This window comes from Gossypium arboreum, chromosome 6, assembly GCF_025698485.1.
Source record: "Gossypium arboreum isolate Shixiya-1 chromosome 6, ASM2569848v2, whole genome shotgun sequence".
NCBI lineage: Eukaryota > Viridiplantae > Streptophyta > Magnoliopsida > Malvales > Malvaceae > Gossypium > Gossypium arboreum.
Window position 1 is genome coordinate 91174906 of NC_069075.1, and position 16284 is coordinate 91191189.

Below are 16284 nucleotides of genomic sequence, written 5' to 3' on the forward strand. Positions count from 1 at the left end.
GGAAAAAAAGTAGACCCTGCTCAAAATCCTATCGTTATTGCTAATGATAGGGACAGAACTTTGAGATAGTATGTTGTGCCAGTGTTTCATGATCTTAATCCGAGTATTAGGAGGCCTGAAATTGAGGCACAACAATTTGAGCTGAAGCCAGTCATGTTCCAGATGCTTCAGACAGTGGGCCAATCAGTGGAATGCTTACCGAAGATCCTCATCTTCATTTAAGACTGTTTATGAAGGTGAGCGATTTTTCAAGGTAGCTAGAATACTGAAGATGCATTACGATTGAATTTGTTCCCATATTCGCTAAGGGACAGAGCTCAAGCCTGGTTGAACTTATTGCCAGCAAATTTAATTTCCACATGGCAAGAGTTAGCAGAAAAATTCCTTATGAAGTATTTTCTGCCTAGCAAGAATGCTAAGTTGAGGAATGAGATCACTGCTTTCCAACAAATGGATGATGAGTCCTTGTATGAGGCATGGGAAAGGTACAAAGAATTATTACGAAAGTGCCCTCATCATAGAATCCCACATTGCATCCAACTTGAGATGTTTTATAATAGTCTCAATGCCCACATGAGGATGGTAATGGACACTTCTGCTAATGTTGCTCTCCTTTTTAAGTCTTATAATGAGGCTTATGAAATCATTGAGAGGATTGCCAGCAATAATTATCAATAGCCAACCAATCGAGTTCGTAGACGTAGAAGCAGAAGCAGGAAATTCAATTCAAGAAGTTTTTAGACTTACTCAAGCAACTTCATATCAACACCCCGTTGGTTGAAGCACTTGAACAAATGCCGAACTACGTCAAATTTATAAAGGATATCTTGTCGAAAAAATGAAGACTTGGAGAATTTAAGATGGTAGCCCTTACAAAGGAATGTAGTGCGTATCTTCAAGAAAAGCTACCCCCAAAGTTGAAGGACACTGGATGTTTTACCATACCTTACAACATTGGAGCAACATATTGTGGTAAGCCACTATGTGACTTAGGTTCAAGTATCAACTTGATACCCATGTCAATATTTAGAAAATCGGGGATAGGTGAAGTTAGACTTACTATGGTTACACTTAAATTAGCAGATCGACTCTTAGCACATCCAGAAGGAAAAATCGAGGACGTATTGGTACGAGTAGTCAAATTCATTGTTCTTGATAACTTTGTGATTCTAAAATTTGAAGCAGACAAAGAAGTGCCAATCATCCTAGGAAGGCCTTTTCTAGCAACTGGAAGAACCTTTATTGATGTGCAGAAGGGCGAGCTTACTATGCGTGTTTAGGATGATAAGGTAACATTTAATGTTTTTAAGTCTATGCTGTAACAACCCGATTTAGGGCCTAGTCGGAACAATGGTTTTGAGACCACGAATTTGACATAGTAAAACTTTTTTTCTTACATTTTTATGGTCTACAATTTTATGGAATGATTTAATGAAAATTTCTTTCGAAAATTTTGACGTTTGAGCACTCAATTTAGCAAAAAGGACTAAATTGCAAAAAGTGCAAAAGTTGAGTTCTACATGCCAGAGGTGTCTAATTGTTATGAAATTTTAAATTGAAGGTTCTTAGATGGTGATTAGACCATTTGTTAAGTTAGTAGACAAAAATGGACATGAAGTAAGAGAAATTTTATGTTTTAAGTTAGGAGCATTTCGGTCATTTGGCTAATAAATGAATTAAAAAATCAAATTAAAAACCAAATTTTGTCCATCTTCTTCCCATGGTCGAAATTTTCAAGGCGAAACTATAGCTAGGGTTTTTTCATCTCCCAAACTAGATTATAAGTCCATTCTAGCCTCATTTTTAATGATTTTTATGTTTTTGAGATCCTTGTAACCCAATCTAGCTATTTCAAAGACTAATTTGAAAGAAAATCAAAGTCTAAAATTTTACCCATGAAGAATATTTGTGCATTTTGATGTCTAGTGGTAGGAAATGTATGTAGATGTAAGATAAACAACTTTTGCTAGGTGATTTTTGATGAAAATGTCAAAAAGGACCTATTTGTAAAAAGTCACAAAAAGGGTAGTAAAAGTGTGATTAAATGAAAAATTTTGGCTGTTATAAGCATGAAAGAGGTTTGACTAGGCTTGGGAATCGAAGAAATTGAATCTATTTCAATTTACGAGCCTAGGGACAAAGTGTAAAAATGTCAAAGTTACATTTTGCCCTAATGTGATTTTTGAACTGAATTGAGTAATATGAATAATAAATAAGTTAAATTTGCTATTATAGATCAAGAGAAATGAGGTTCGGACCTAGATCGGGGGAAAAACAAAGTGTTTGACGATTAGGTCCCATTTCTACTATTGTGACAGCCCTAAAGTGACCCTAGTCGGAAAGCAGTTTCGGGACCGCTAAACCGAGTCACTGAATTATTTGAATACAATATTTATTGTCTAAAATATGTGATTATGAATGTGTGAAAGTTTTAAGTTTCGATTTAGTAAATTTCATGTGAATTTAGTCAATAGGACTTGTGTGACACTTTTGAAATGTGATAGGCTAATCTATAAGGATCTAATAGTGCATGTAATCAAAGGGAGGACTTGCATGTCAATTTCCCCCTTTTTAATTGCTAGTGGCCGGCCATGACAAAGGATTATGGGCAAAACATGTCATAGACATGTTATGTTGGTGCATCATGGGAGGAAAAAATAAATTAATGAGTATGGGTAATAAAGAAATGGAAAAGAAAAAAAAGAAAGAATGTGTGAGTGTTACCCCCATTGCTTGTGAGTTGAAGAAAAGAAAAAAAAAATTTGTTCATCCTTTTTCATTTCTTTTGGCCAAAAATTCTAAGGAAGAAGGAAGGAGTTCTTGCTTCATGTTTGGTTTGGAAGAGGATTAGGAGGAGGTTTGGCCATACTTGTATCTAGATTAAGGTATGTTTGAGGTTGTGCCATGAGATTCATGCATGTTTTTAGTTGCTAGCTTGAGTTCTAATTAGCCCATGGTTCAAATCTTTGCTATGTCATGGGGATGATATTCGGCCAAGGTGGATTTTGTGTTAATGCCATTGCATGTTAAATATGAAGCTTGCTAATGATACATGTGATGGTGGATTGATGGCTCTTGGACTTTCTTTTTAGCATTTTTGAGTGAGACATTAAGTTCTTTGTTTAACCATGACCAAAATTGAAATGGTATGGTGTTGTGATGTATTCGGCCATGGTACATCCATAAGTATGATTTATGCTTATTGCATGGTAGGTAAGATTTGTGTTTTGGATTTATGTTCATGTTTAGTCATAATCAACTTTGAGATTCGGCTCTTGTACATATATATATATATATGTTTGCACATGACATATTGGTATGACATATACAATATCTCAAGGTATATACTTACATATGATGGTGTTTCGGTTATGGAGTACATGATGGATGCGTATTGAGTTATAATATGTAATGCATTAGTTAGTAAAAGGTATGCCATTTGTGTGTGGTATTGAGTATATAATTGGCCTCAACATAGACATGCATAATCGACCACATGAATGAGTACATAGGTTGATGTGTTGTTCGGCCATAGGTAAGCATGTTGAAGGCTTTATCTTGACTTAGAAAATTCGGCTAAGGAGAGTACTAACTAATGTGTTGAGTTTGATTCATGATTCCGTACATATGTGACTTTAATGTCTAATGAATATATGTGGGCTAAGTACCTTGAGTTCCTCTTTTCAATGCTCAAATGATTAAATCAATTTATTTGTTAAATTAAGCTCAAGAGCAAAGGGGAACTAAATCCGATAAAGGGAAGGAAAAAGTGGTCGAATAGCCATCGGAATCGTTCGACAACATCCGAGGTAAGTTTTCGAGTAATGGAATTTGGATTATGATTTGATTAGATCATGTTTTAAGCAAAATCAAAATCATGCTCTTTGTGTGTGGCTATTGAGCTGAAATTGCAAGTGTGATAAGTGTCTTGTGTTGAGCTTTGGTAATGAAAATGAAATATGGATGTGTCATGATTTATTGATATATGTGTGCATGGTTCTTCGAATGATGTCCGGGCTAAGTCCTGAAGGCTTTGTGCTAAGTTACTAAATCCGAACTAAGATCCGAAGGCAATTGTGCGAGTTACTAAATCTGGACTAATATCCGAAGGCATTTGTGCGAGTTACTAAATCCGGACTAAGATCCGAAGGCATGTGTGCGAGTTACTAAATCCGAGATAAGTCCCGAAGGCATTTGTGCGAGCTACTATAACCGGGCTATGTCCCGAAGGTATTTGAACGAGTAGCTATATCCGGTTAAACTCCGAAGGTACGTGATTCAGGAATGAATGAACTTGCTGTAAAAATTTTAGTTAATACGCCTGTGAAATCCCAACAATGAGGTATGTTTCGTATGTTCTTTGAATTAGTTGAGCCCTTACAAATAAGTATTCGCCGGTTGATAAACGAGCTACCGCCTTCGGCTAAGTTGATCTTTGTGTATGAACATAAGGGTTGGTAATGTGAAGTAAGTATGATATTGAGAATTTGTGCATATGAAATTATCCGTTTAGCTATATGAATGCTATGCTTTTGTTGTCTTGGAATCCTTGCTCAAAACTTACTAAGCATAAATTGCTTACTCCGTTTCTTTGTTTCTCTATTTTATAGATTTTGGCTCGTCACCATCTGGACTCGGGATTTTTGGAAGTCGAAGTCTCCCACACTATCAAAGCCCCTTTTGGTACAATTTTGGTTGAACTTTGAAATGGCATGTATAGGACTACCCTTTGTTGTAGGTCATGTACCTTTCGGTTTTGTGTAAATTTGGATAGCCATGCGAAAATGGCTTAAGTATACTTTGATCATAGCATTATAATCGTTTTTTATGTTGTTCATTAAGAGGTATGGAAATGTTTGGAAACGATTAGCCATTGGGATGGTTAATCATGATCATATTTTGTGCTATTTATGTTTAAGGGCTAGTTGAATCATGGAAACTATGAAATAGGTAAAGCCTACCTGAAAGACAGATGCTGACAGCTGCAGTGACATGGATGTGAAAAATCACTAAAAATAGTAGGAATGGAATTAAATAGTGAATAAATTATTTAAATTAACCTTGATGAATCTACTTTCATATGGAAGAAACGAAAACGGTCATATGAGTTGTATGTTAAGAGATATTTAACTTTTCGTGAGACAGGGCCAGAACGGTTTCTGGAGTCCTTGTTCCGAATTTGGAAATTTATTATAAATTGACCAGAGATAATTAGAAGTCATAATATATATGTACAGATTCCTTTTCGAGTCTAGTTTCCGTAGAAACAAACGGCATCAGTATTGAATCCCTGTACAGGGAGATATCCAGGTCGTAATGCATGAAGGTCAGTGTAGTCGCACCCTGTAACAGGGGAGACTTTAACTAATAAACTGTACTAATTGGCCTGACCAAAAATTCTAGAAAAAAATTTGTAGATGCATATATGAGTCTAGTTTCAGGGAAAAATCACGAAACTGATTTTCGAGTTGTGGAACTCAAGATATGATTTTTAAGGTGACAGTGACACAGTTAGCCAGCTGTCTGGAAATTTTTTTAATGGACTGTGAAAATAAATATATTATGTCTGTTAGCACCTCGTGTTCGACTCCGGCCACGGTCTCGGGTACGGGGTGTTACAACTATTTTTGTACCGAGGTAAGTTCTTATATAAATAATGCATTGTTTTAATTATGTTTTCAATGATTTATTATTGTATGAATTATGATTGACCATTAAGCGTGTTCGACAAATTTACGACAAGAGTGAAAATCCCGTTTGAACCTTAGGAATAGATAGGATACAAATGTCATGACATTAGGGTTACTAAGACTATGCTTAAGACCATATCTGGGTTATGGCATCTATATGAGACTTCGTGTAAGACCATTTCTGGGATATGGCACCGATAAGAGACTTCGTGTAAGACCATAGTTGGGCTATTGGCATTGATACAAGATCCCATGTAAGACCATATCTATGATATGGCATTGGTATGGTACTGTGTGTACGGAACTCCCGAGTATCTTTTAGTATTCCAAGTGGTTCAATGGGTAATTTAATATGTATGTCAATGACGGATTGTGTGTAAATCCAATTCGAGATGACTCAGGTATGTACTAAAAACTCATATGTGATGAGCTCGTTATGTTATGAACCCTTGGTAAGGTTATGATTGAGTAAGTTATGATTATAAGATCTTAATAATATTTATGCCAATTATCATGATGTTAAGTGTATGTTAAATGTTGGTTTATGATGGCTATTATTTGCATGGGAACTTACTAAGCTATATAGCTTACTCCCATTTTCTTTCCCTTGTTTTATAGTGTCACCAAGCTAGCTCGGGGAATAGAGAACTGTCGGAGATCCACTCACACTATCAACTGATTATTTTGGGTACCATTGAATTTGACATTTTGAGTTATGGCATGTATAGGGACTTGGTTATTTTGTTATGTGTCATAATTGAATTGACCTAATGTGTGGGCCTATATTGGTTGATAATTCATTTTGTAAATGACCATTGAAATTGGCTAATATTGGTTTAAGTATATATGCATCTGATGATGTTTTCATGGATGTGGAAATTTGCATGGTTTAAGTTGATAAGTATGTGATGTTTGTATGTGGTAAATGGTAGCATGTGAATGATGTGTGGATGTCTTGATTGTAGCTGAATTGGTTAAATGTAATTGCTTGGATTGGTGTTATGTTTTGTTGAGTAGGTGTGTGCATAAAAGGGTGACAAAATGGATTGGTGTGTTTTGGCCGTGTGTCCCCTGCACCTTAATTGTTGCAAAATAGAATGCTCAGAATTGAGCACATGGGCAGAGACATGGGCTTGTGTCTTAACAGTGTGGATGATACAGCCTCAGGCATGGGTGTGTGCCCTGGGCGTTTGAAGTCTGCACCTATTTTATGAAAAATCATAAATTTTAAATCGACCACACGGTCTAGTACACGGGCGTGTGACTTGGCCGTGTGTCTGCAATTTGTTCTTGGGTGACAAACAGAGAGTTACATGAGTAAGGGACACGGGCATGTGTCACCACATGGCCTACCCACACGGGCATGTGGCTCTTAAAACATGAAAAATTTTTTGAGTGTTGTGAAATTCTCTAAAGTTCTCAGTTTAGTCTCAAACCATTTACAATGTATGTTTTGGACCTCGTAGGTTCGTTTTAGGGACATTACAAATTTTTGGGAAAAGTTTTAAATTTGGATGAAAATTTATGTCTCGATTTTGTGTGATTGCTTGTATATAAGTTCGGTAATGCCTCGTACCTTGTTCCAGCGTCGAATACTAGTAAATGGTGTTACATATGTCATTTCCTGACACAATTGATGATTTTTCTACAGTGCTCGATTTAAAGGATTTAATCGTGGAAAAGGAACTCAACTCTGTTAAGGATCCATTGGAACAAATTTTGACATTAGACCCTCCAAGTGATGAAGAGGAGGATGAATACTTAGCTTTGCTAGAAGCTAATCAAAGGGGATTTAATCTGCAATCTCATTTTGAATCTTTGGAGTTAGAGAATAGGGATTACGCCCAACCAAAAGCGCCAATCGAGGAGCCACCTAAATTAGAACTTAAGGTACTTCTTTCACATTTAAAATATGTTTATTTAGGTAATGCTTCTACTTTGCTTGTGATTGTTTTAGCTGAATTAACTATTGAGCAAGACGAGAAACTAATCTTAGTATTGAAATAATTCAAGAAGGCTATTGGATGGACCATAGTCAATATTCACGGTATTAGTCTGTCTATATGCATGCACAAGATTATCCTGGAAGATGGTGAAAAATGGACGATTGATGGACAACGAAGACTGAACCCCATCATGAAGGACGTAGTGAAAAAAGAAATCATCAAGTGGTTAGATGCGGGTATAATTTACCCCATCTTAGATAGTTCATGGGTAAGTCTTGTTTAGTGCGTACCAAAGAAAGGAGGTATTACGGCCATTGAGAATGAGAATAATGAGTTGATACCGACTAGAATAGTTACGGATGGAGAATTTGCATCGATTCCTGGAAGCTAAACAAGGATACTAGGAAAGATCACTTTCCTTTATCGTTTTTGAACCAGATGCTAGATAGACTTGCGGGGTGAGACTATTACTATTTTCTTGATGGATAATCAGGGTATAACCAGATTATAGTAGCACCGAAAGATCAACACAAGACAACATTCACATGCCCGTACGGTGCATTTGCATTTAGACGCATGCAATTCGGTTTATGTAATGCACCTATTACATTTCAAAGATGTATGATGTCTATTTTTACTGACATGGTTGAAAAATACTTGGAAGTCTTTATGGATGATTTTTCTATATTTGAAGATACATATGATGATTTCCTAGCTAGTCTCGCCAAGATACTAAGGCGATCCAAAGAAACAAACCTCGTACTCAACTGGGAAAAGTGCCATTTCATGGTACAAGAGGGTATTGTTCTAAGGCATCGGATAATGAGACATGGAATCGAGGTACATAAAGCAAAGGTAGACGTTATTGAGAAACTCTCAACATCTGTAAAGGGTGTTTGAAGCTTTTTAGGCCACGCCGGTTTCTATCAAAGATTTATCGAGGAGTTCTCCAAAATTGCTAAACCCTTATACAAATTACTAGAGAAGAAGACAATGTTCAAATTTGATAAGGAGTGCTTAAGAGCTTTCAACGATTTGAAGAGTCGGCTAGTTTCGGCACCTATAATCATCACACCAGACTGGAATTTGAATTGATGTGTGATGCAAGCGACTTCGCGATAGGAGCTGTCATGGGCCAACGAAGGAAAAAAGTTTTTCATCCCATCTGCTATGCAAGTCAGACTCTGACAGGAGCTCAACTGAATTATACCATAGCAAAGAAAGAGTTACTTGCTATTGTGTTTGCTTTTGACAAGTTTCGATCTTATCTTGTAGGTACCAAGGTGACTGTCTATACGGACCACTCAGCAATTAAGTATTTACTTGCCAAGAAAGACGCTAAGCCGAGACTGATCCGATGGGTACTTCTATTTCAAGAGTTCGATCTAGAAATTCAAGATCGAAAGGGAGTAGAAAATCAAGTAGCAGACCACTTGTCCAGATTGGAGCCGCAAGAAGGGAACTCTCCTCTTATACCAATTCAGGAGACATTTCCAGATGAACACATACTGAAGGTAAATCATGTCTATAATGCCCCTTGGTTTGCTGATATTGCTACTATTTAGCTTGTGGTTTGATGCTAATTGATAAGATGTATCATCAAAAGAAAAAGTTTCTTCACGATGTGAAGTACTATTTCTGGGAAGAGTCATATTTGTTTAAAAAGTGTACAAATCAAATGATTAGGAGATACGTGGCAGAAGATGAAGTACATAAGATTCTCTATCATTGCCACTTAGCTCCGAGTGGGGGAAACTTCAGAGGTACACTGTAACGCCCCCATGCCCGAAACCGTCACCGGAGTCAAGCTTGAGGTGTTACTAAACTTATATTACCTTTTAAACAACTCTAGACCACTTATTTTAATTTTCGGAATAAACTATTTTTCTGCATCATGGTTGCTTAAAAATTCATTTCTCGAGTTTCAAAACTAGAAATTAAGATCCGTAAATTTTTCTTGAAACTAGACTCATATATATATCTATTAACTTTTTTCTAGAATTTTTGACTTATCCAATTAATACAGTTTATTAGTTAAAGTTACCCTGTTTGAATTCAATTTGACCGACCTCTACTTATCGCAAACCACTTTTCTCCTGTAAAAATTCATATGACTATACCGTTTGTTTCTATTAAACTAGATTCAATAAGGATTCTAACCATATAAATAAAACAACCTAATTATTTTTTTAAAATTTATGGTGAATTTCCAAAGTTGGAATAAGGGATCCAGAAATCGCTCTGGCCCTATTTCACTAAAACTCGATATCTTATAAAATACAAAACCTTTACTTGTTTTTCTTATTCCATATGAAAATAGACATAATTAGATTTAATTTCATATATTATTCACCATCAAACCATGTATCTACAATTTTTTGTGATTTTCAAAGTCACATTATTTACGATACTTGAATCTGTTTTAAGTTACTTTCACATTTTCATAGTTTTCATGTGATAGTTACTACTTAATCATACATACTATTAAACATGTATATCATCAGCCATTCTATTAGCTAATCACTAGCAAGTATTTACACATCATTCATTGATCATATCATATCAAAAGAAACCAAGTTCCTATACATGCCATACACAAAACGAAACGTCTAACTATACCATGTGATTTCTTCGATAGTGTGATCGGGTCTCCGACGTTTCCTTCGATCCCCGAGTGGCTTGATAAAAACTATAAGAAAAAGAAAATAAAGAGAGTAAGCACTAGGCTTAGTAAGCTTACAAGCAAATAAACTACAACATTCAACATAATGAATAATTATATATAATGTCACCTAGCCTCATAAACTTTCTTTACTTCTCATTTTCTACCTTCTTCTTTACTCACTTACCTTCTTTCTTATCTGACCTTTCACTATTCATAAATATAATCTACCTTCCCTTTTGCTGATAATTCACTGTAATTTAACGTGTACAATGACCCGTTGAACCACTCGAAATACTAAGGATACTAGGGTCGTTCCTGTCTATCAATATCCTGCCAATGCCATGTCTTGACATGGACTTACATGAATTATTCCTGTCTCCAATGCCATATATATATCTAATATGGGCTTACATGGCTCATTCCTATCTCCAAAGCCATATATCTGATATGGACTTACATGACTCATTTCTGTCCTGTCAACCCCAATATCCTAACATTCCTAAGGTTCAAACGGGGCTTCCTAATGCTTTTTCTCTGTCACTTCGCATTTAATTCGACTTTAAATATTCTCAAAAAATAAGTATATAAATGCTGGAAATTGACAATAATAATGTAAAATAAAAGAATATTGCATTTATTTACTATAAACTTACCTCGATACAAAATGTGACTAAACTTTACAATTTAGTCCTTTACTTTTTCTTTTCCCCGATCTACTCCCAAATTTCACTCTTCTTGATCTATAATAGAAAATTTAACTTATTTAATATTCACATTTATCAAAACAGTCCTTGACCCAAACTTTGGCAAAATTACATTTTTGCCCCTAAACTTTCACATATTTGCACTTTTGCCCCAAGGCTCGTAATTTAAACTTCATCCTATTTTCTTATGTTTTATGACATGCTGATCATTTTTCCCTTCTATGACAACATCAAATTCACACTCTAACATGTACTTATGACTATTAGGTATTTTTATCGATTAAGCCCTTTTACTCGTTTTCATTTAAAACCGAGTAGCACAAGTTGTCTAACATAATTTAAAACCTCATATTCTATTATAAAACATCAAAATAAACACTTTTCACCTATGGGTATTTTTCCAAATATGAACCCTAACTTAAATTATTGCTAGCATAAGCTTCATCGAGCTACCGGGACTCCGAAAACGTAAAGAACATTAAAAACGGGGCTTGGAATCACTTACTATGGAGCTTGAAAGCTTGAAAAAAAACTTAGCTATGGAGAACCCTTGAAATTTCGTGCTAATGAAGAAGATGATGAATTTTGTGTTATTTTTCCCTTTTTATTTCATTTAATATCCAAATGATCAAAATGCCCTTCCTTATTGAACTTTCAAAAATTCCATCCATGTCCTATTTTGTCCATGAACTTAGAAATTGGTCCAATTGTTATTTAAACCCTCCTAATTAATATTCCAAAGCAATTTCATACTAAAAACTTCTAGAATGCAAGTTTTGCAAATTATTCGATTGAGTCCCTAATCTTAACTTAAGCACTTTATGCATAGAATTTCATCACGAAATTTTCACACAATCATGCAATCATATCATGAACCTCAAAATAATAATAAAATAAAATTTTCTACCTTGAATTTGTGTTTCGCAACCACTGTTCCATTTAGGCCCTATTTCGGGATGTTACATACACATACTGCGACCAAGGTATTGCAAGCTGAATTCTTTTGGCCAACACTATTCAAAGACGCTTATGCTTACGCAAAGAGTTGTGATTAATGTCAAATGGTTGGAAATGTCACCAATAGAAATGAGATGCCTCGAACAAACATAATTGAGGTAGAATTATTCAAAGTTTGGGGTATTGAATTTCTTGGTCTTTTCCCTCCGTCTTTTGGTCACAAGTACATATTGGTAGCAGTAGACTATGTGTAGGAGTAGACCATGTGTCAAGTGGGTTGAGGCTGAGGTATATCTGACAAACAACGCTAAGGTTGTGATGAAGTTTTTGCAGAAGCATGTGTTCACAAGGCTTGGAACCCCATGAGCCATCATCAGTGATGAAGGGTCCCATTTTGTGAACAAGTGGTTGAAATGGTTACTCAACAAACATGGAGTGAAGCATAAGGTTTCCATATCTTACCATCCGCAGACGAATGGGCAAGCTAAGCTGGCAAATAAAGAAATCAAAGGCATACTTGAAAAGGTAGTTTACCCAAACCGACGAGATTGGTCCAAAAGACTGGATGATGCTTTATGGGCTTACAGGACAACATACAAGACACTTTTAGGGATGTCACCCTATAAGTTGGTCTTTGGGAAAGCCTATCATCTACCTTTGGAGTTAGAGCACAAAGCTTACTGGGCTCTTTAGTAACTCAACTTGGATCTTAAGCTTGCTAAAAAGAAATGGATGCTCCAACTCAACGAGTTAGAAGAATTCCAAATGTTCTCATACGAGAATGCCAAATTACTTAAGGAAAAACTTAAGAAATGGCATGACAAGCCCAAGTTCAAGAATCTGAAGTAGCTTAGCAAGTCCTGTTATTCAATTCCAGATTAAGGTTCTTTCTAGGTAAGTTAAAATCACTTTGGTCTGGCCCATTTACGATTCACCTAGTTTATCCATACGGAGTTGTTGAACTTCAAAGTAAGGGAGGTAATTTTTGAGTCAATGCTCAGTGCTTGAAACATTACTGGGGGGATAAAATTGATCGGGATCAAATCTTGTTCATTTTATTGGATATTTAATATTTTTTGTTTTTCTTTTCAAATAAATGATTTAGGTTATATTTTCGGGATTAGTATGTTTAAATAAATTATGTCTAGGATATTAGAATTTAAGCGAGACCGTTTGTGACCATTCCAATCTTTCATGGGAATTGATTTTAACATAATCTTCCGAGAAATTATCCCCTAAATGGTAAAATAAATTTTTAAATTTTCAAATAAAAGAGTCAATTTTGATCCAAGTTTTAAGTTGCAACTTAATTTTAAATTTTTTAGGTCTAGGTACTTAATTGAATTATTTTCAAAATTGGGTTGCTCTTTTGTAAATATTAAAATTAGATGCTTTTTTGTAAATATTTTCAAAAGGCATCTAGAATAAATGTTTTAATTAAAAAGATGATAATCATTAATATTTAATTATATCCATTATAATACATATTAATTATTATCAACTTTGCATAGAATTAAGATTAGTTTAAAATTTAATCATATTTTATTTAATCAGTTTTTATCTTTAATAAATTAATAACAAATAATAATTTAATATGCCTTATATTTATTATTAAATGTTGTTAACTTTGTATAGGATTAGAACTTAGAATAATTTAATTATTAAATTGCTCTAAGAATTCTACTTTAATTCCTACTTCTCACATTATAAATACCACCAACCTTCTCCACCAAATACCGAATCACTTTGTGCCGCAAGCTTCCAACACTGCCTAGCTACTCAGCATCCTCACCTAATCGGCCAGTAGCCCCATGCCCACCGTGCGCACCCAGCAGCTACTCCTTGGTGCCACACCTATGCACATCCAGCTCCAAGGCTCGTTAGGCCTGCTCGACATGCCTGTAAGGATTCGCACGCCTAGTGTTGCTTGCTCCCACGCTGCTGCCTGTTCCCACGTACATCTGTGCGACACACCAACCTCGCACCAACACCCTTAGCCGATAACTCTCTAACCTACCCTAGATTGACCTCTTTTGATTTATAATTATTTTTTCTACAAGTTCTTAATTTTTATAAGAAGGGTGGTAAGGCAAATTTTTCTCCTAAATTTTAATTTTATTTAATTATTTAATTTTTCAATTTATTGAATCATTAATAGTTTATACTAATTAAATATTTGAGAAAATTTACTCCATCTTATGTTCAGGTTAATCATGCCTCGCAAGAGAACTCGTGCCTCTACCCAAATTGACGAATCACAAAACAAATTCCAGTGTGACAAAGCCAAAGCAAGATACGAAAATATTTTCAAGAATCAACAGATGCATCTAGAGAAAGGCTTTTAGACTGAAAGAAAGCAATTATATTGATTTCATGTGCGTATTTGTCAGGTTGCTGAAACTTTCAATTGGGAGTTGTTTTGTGAGGAAAGACCTAGTGCAGATGAGGAATTAGTTCATGAATTTTATGTGAATTTAATCTCAAGCGAGTTGACGGAAGTATCTGTTCACGGAATCAAGGTACCAATAATTTCAAACACTATTAATGAATTCTTTGAATTACCTAATTTTGAAAACGATGAATATTCTTCCTTGAGGAGCAATATTGAGCCTGAGAATATGCAAGAATTTCTCAAGGAACTTACAGTTCCAGGTTCTAAGTGGACTGTGTCAAAACAAAGAATTCACACTTTTTGAAGAGAATGTTTGACACCACTCACGAACATATGGTTCTATCTCGTTCGATTCAGTCTCATGCCTATTTCACATGGGACTACAATTTCATTAGAGCGAATGGTCTTATTATACTCGATTTTAACTGGAAAGACCATTGGTGTGGGAAAAATCATCCTAAGAGAAATGTGGAATTGTGCCGCTAGACGTTCTGGCCCAGCTTACTTCCCTTTTATGATAAAAATTTTGTGCTTGAAAGATAAAATTATTGCAAACGTAAAGAAGACAGGGTATAGCCAGGGAAAAATCACAGATTGGGACCTCTACCGAATAGCTAGAGACTCTGTTCTACAGCAACGAGTTGGAGAAACTGAGGATCCCGAAGAAGAAGAAGTTCCTATAGAGATCGAATGGAACCCTGATAAGGCAGAACCAATGGAACCAGAAGCCGAACTTGATGTCGCAACTTCAATGTTCAGAACTCAATCGCCTCGCCCAGATCTTCGAAATGAGCTGTCAAAGTTGATGGACATCATGCAACATATGCAGTGGCAGCAGCAAGCTTACTGGAGATATTCAAAAATAAGGGATGACTCAATGAGAAGCGCTCTTATGAAAATATACAATGACCCGTTTATTTTTGTGCCTAAGTTTCCAGATTTCATATTTGAACCATGGAGTCCACTATCAAAGAAGGAGTGAAGCGATTCATGCAAAAACAAAGATCATGGAGCAAAAGAGGAGTCGAATTCGAAAGGATCTGCAAATAAATAAAAAAGGGGGGATTTTGACTTTATTTTATTTCTGTTCTTAAGTTATTTTAGGATTAAGTTTAATTAAGAATTTTTATTTTAGCATAATAAAACAAGAGGTGGAAATCATTAATAAAAATGAACAAGTCGCAAAGAAGAAAGTGTGGCAATAGAGATATACATGTCTAGGATTGGATTTAGAGAGAGCTTGGTACTTAAGCAGTCAAATTGACTCACGTCCTCTTTTCTAGACTCTTACCTGGTGTATAGTATCTATTCACTTTTAACAATGAAGACATTGTTCATCTTAAGTAGGGGGGACCGAAAAATTGAAATTATTTCCACTCAGAATAAATCTTTCTTTCAGTTATGATTAGGATATATTTTGTTCAATAATTTGAAATTTTGTTATGTATGTTAAACTTCAGTATAAATAAAGTTTGATTATTTCAATAAATTATTATGTTAGCTTAATAATGACATAAATGTATTTTTGATAAAGCATGCAAATCGTACCATAAAACTTTTAGTTTCTTAGGAAAGTTAGGCATGCATGAAAGTTTAAGTCTCTAGAATTTACCTAGTAGTTTCTTGAGGCGAAATCCTAGGAAGCATGGGAAGTTGAAAATGATTTAGGCAACTTTTGTTTGGACTGTTTGAGCCTTTCAAGCCAACCATGATGAATTTTATCCTTTGAAACCCAACTTCGAGACTATATGGCCTAATTTTATTTGAACCCTTGCAATATTTAGCCATCACTCCTCTCTTAATTATCTTTAAATTATCCCAAACACTAGACTCAATACTATTCAGTACATTCTTTGAAAATAAGTTTGGGGGAGTTTAAAAGAAGTATCAAATTCTCAAAAAAAAAAAAATTGTAGTACATACAACAAAA

The 16284-nt window shown here is 35.2% G+C and overlaps 1 non-coding gene across 1 annotated transcript; it reads right to left on the bottom strand.

Moving 5' to 3' along the window:
- Positions 1-417: 417 nt before the first annotated feature.
- Positions 418-524, bottom strand: LOC128294262 (small nucleolar RNA R71). Its single transcript, XR_008284576.1, has one exon. It is a non-coding gene; the product is annotated as a small nucleolar RNA R71 (small nucleolar RNA).
- Between the last annotated feature and the right edge of the window lie 15760 nt (positions 525-16284).